The 3,886-nt window shown below is 35.7% G+C and overlaps 1 long non-coding RNA gene across 1 annotated transcript; it reads left to right on the top strand.

Annotated features, from left to right (window-relative positions):
- The first annotated feature begins 68 nt into the window (after nt 1-68).
- On the top strand, nt 69-3,638 carry LOC146499501 (uncharacterized). The gene is made up of 2 exons (XR_014870088.1): nt 69-159; nt 3,438-3,638. It is a non-coding gene; the product is annotated as an uncharacterized LOC146499501 (long non-coding RNA).
- Nucleotides 3,639-3,886: the final 248 nt, after the last annotated feature.

Raw genomic sequence — 3,886 nt, 5'->3', positions numbered from 1 at the left:
ACCCTTCTCAGGCTACACCATCTGTCTGTGAACAGGATGCACCTGCCTACAAAAAAGGCTCCAGCCACCTCTAGGCGTGTCAATAGAGGGCGTCACCTTGGAGATTCTCCCAGTGAGAGGGTGTTGCTGTGGAAATGCCAGGAACTGCACTTTGTTTTGGTGAGGCTGTTGTGCTCTTGTCTTCGAAATCTTAGTGGAGGTTTTCAGTCATGAGAGAGGAGGGCAGTGGAAAAATGATGGAAGAGCACGGTAACAGCCCCATATTGTACTTGTGTCTGGGATAAAGCAGTCATTGCCCCGAGCGTTGAATACAGGTTGAGTGGAGTGAGTGGCACTGTCCTGCTGAGTGCTTCATGGAGCTCTCTTTATGTCTTGCCCGCTCTCTATGCACGGGTTAATCCTGCTTTCTATCAGCACGTCATGTTCACAAAGAGGATTTCAGAATTAGTCGGACCAGCTAGAGTGAACGTGCTCTGCAAAGAGAGCAACATATTCAAATCAAATTCAAATTCAAATTTGTCACATACACAGTCATACACAGTACGATATGCAGTGAAATGCTTACACAACTGCTCGTGGCCTAAAGAAAAAAAAGGCTATGAATAAGATAGGAAATAAATATGAAAATTAAAAAGGGTAAATTTAACTGGGAAAGAATAAGATAAAATATATAAATTAAAGTTGAAAATAAAATAACTGTACAACAAAATACACAATACACAAATACACAGTATAGAAATATATAAGAATCTATGAAGAAATATATATATATATATATATATATATATATATATACATATATACATATATATATATATATACACAATAACAGCAGCTGTACAAGTATTAAATGTCCAGTGTTGTGCAATCCACATTTCTGCAAAAACCACAAACACGAAGGAACATTTATGGAAATATTTGGCAAAGGCAGCTTAAACTTGCATTTCTTCGTTGTGGAAGGGTGTGATTTTACAGCTTCTCCAGCTTTGTGACGACCTCACAGAAGGTAGTAGTTTGCATTCCAGAGATATCAGTCTGTGTAAAAACAGCTTGGGTGTAATCATTCTCCTTACTACTCAAAAGCCGAGGTCAGACCAGCAATTTGAAACAGCTTGTATTTCTACTTTAACACTGCAGAGCATTGATTGCAAAAGTTTAAGTGTTACATAATTGCTCTGAATTTCACTTTCACGTCATAATCCTACATGGCTGCAAGTCCATTATGTTTGTCTTGTCATGTCAAATTGGTTGTTTATTGTAAAACAAAGGGCAAATCTCAAATACATTTAGCATCATAACAGTCAGTCCAATCTAAATGTTGTTGTGCATTCAGTGAGACTTTTATTAAGCTTTTTTATTATTGACTTCAAGGAAAAAATACCAATAACATTAAAATAGCCACTTCTTTCCTAGACATAACCTTATCCTGACATGACCACTTTAAACTGTGTGGTTTTCATCTTAGGTGGTCTTCGAATGCTAAACTCAAACCCCCTAAAATAGGTGGATAAATGTGTCACAGATGGCAATAAAAAGCATTTTCACAGGATTATATTTAGCCCATGTGGCTTCAGTTGATTGGGATTTGTTGGCATTCATATACATACAGCTTTCTTGAGGTCCTGCCACAGCATTTCAGTCAGGTTGAGATCTGGACATTGATAGCAACATGATGATTCTTCTATTTTTTAGCTATTCTGTTGTAGGTTGTCTACGGTGCTTAGATCATTGTTCTGCTGCATGTTTCAATTATGGTTAAGTTTTAGCTTAAAACTAAATGGCCTGAAATTTGACTCTAGAATACTTTACAGAGAAGTTCATTGTCGACTCAAAGACTGAAAGGTGTCTAGATCTTGTTGTTGGTTTTGGACAGGGCCACAGTACAATATGGTCAGACATCTCCACTTTGGTCTCGTCTGTCCCCCTCCATTTATAATTCACACTCATTTTTAACACATGCACGTGCATTTCCCCTCAGCTACCTCGAAAATGACATGTACCAGTTCAACAAATTGCCTTTTATAACATACGTTAAATATAAACTGGTTTCTAATCTGAATGAATTTGTGCATTGATCCCGCTTCCCTCTTTGAGAGTAGCTCATTGCTTCTGTTGCGCCTGAAAGTTATCTAATCTGGTATTAAACGGTTAGTGTCACATGCAGGAGAACTAGAAGGACCACACTCTTAATTTCACATGTGCATGCCCTTAATTTGTCCCTCATAATTTGATTACATTTATTGTAATGGACATCATGTGAACAGTGTGGGTAGTCATTGGCTAGCTGTGATAAACCAGAGTCATAAGATTTAACACGTGAGTAACAAAAGACCCCTCCTTGTAAGGCTAAGTTTGTATGTTTGAGTCTCTGCGGATGACATATTCCTTCAGATGATCTGAATTCATTTCAGTTAGAAGAAACTAAAATTAATGTTCTGAAAAGATAAATATAATGTCCATCAAACTTATCTTATTTAATCTTATTTTATCCAGGTGTTAGGAATCAAGCAATAAGACATAAAAGCGGACTTTTATTTTGTCCAGTAGGAAAAAGAACAAAGCAGTTACAATAACTGACTAAAAGAAGAAAATAAAAATACTAAAATGTACAAAACAGAAGTGATAATAAAGACAAATGAGACCTAAGTGGAAGGTAAATGGGGGGAAGATACTGTGCTTTCACCAGACACCAGGGGTTGGCAAATACATTTAAATACAAAGACTCTGAAAAAAATGTGTTGAGTCATCTTTAAAAAGAAGAAAAAAGCTGAAATGTAAAATCAATAATCAAAAATATGAGTACATGTAAGTAAAAGCAAATCTAGGGGAAGGTTAATATGCAAACTTCACCAAACTCAAACAAATGCAGAACCTCGACTTGACTAAATGAAATGTGGTGCCAATGTTAATAACTGCATACCTTCACCTTTTCCTGTACTGACATGCTGATATCTCTATTATGTTACAATATAATAAATTATATTAAAAAAAAATAGACGTACTAAAGTGTGGTAGCCTTATTACAGTATCATAATAGTAAAAGCACAAAGTTAAACAATAAAATGAATAATAGCTGAATTATATTTAGCTGCTTCAGTAAGATGCCTTGGTACTATACATACGCACTAACTGCAATAACATACTGTTTTACATCTGAATAGAATGGTTATATTGTTAATATTATTAGTAACAACCCTGTTTTTCCCTCTATGGGAAGTTTACTGTAAAGATCCCTGTTATTATGTAATACAACACTGTTGTTACAGTGTTGTATTACACTTCTCACTGATATTCAGAGCCTAAGTCTTCAAGCCTTTCAATATTGCTTTGTTAACTGTAAAGTGCTGCCATCTAGTGAATGCAATGTGCAATTATTTCAAATGCCATCATTTCCTTAACAAGGTTTGTCTTCCTGTGTTTCATGTGTTTTCTTACAGGTCTGTTTCTGGTGATTCAATGATATTCTTGCAGTGGGGAAATCAAAATCTTCTTCCAGTCCATAAATCCTAGAAATTAAATGCTAAAGATGATGGTTATAAAGTGAGTCAGCTGTAAGACGTTGTTAACCAACATAGTTACTTCCTGAATTTTTATGATGACCCAAATAAAATTGGATGAATTCTGCGTAAAACAACGAATAGCTTCTGATTCACAGTCTCGTCTGGTTCTTTCCCTCCCATTGTCTCATTGCTTTTATCAGATAGCCCTTCAGCATTGAGAGTAAACTCACCAGTGAGTCACAGAGCCACAATTTATTTAGCATTGTGCAAAAAAAAGAGAGAAAAAAATTACTTATGTAGTTAAGCTATGAAGGAAACAACCATTCAGTTATGGACTTTGTTGCCCTTTGTTTTAACTTTTTAATGATTGATTAAGGTTATGTGAA

This window comes from Neolamprologus multifasciatus, chromosome 17, assembly GCF_963576455.1.
Source record: "Neolamprologus multifasciatus chromosome 17, fNeoMul1.2, whole genome shotgun sequence".
Classification (NCBI taxonomy): domain Eukaryota; kingdom Metazoa; phylum Chordata; class Actinopteri; order Cichliformes; family Cichlidae; genus Neolamprologus; species Neolamprologus multifasciatus.
Note: the sequence above shows the minus strand (reverse complement) of the source record. Positions and strands in the feature narration are given on the sequence as shown.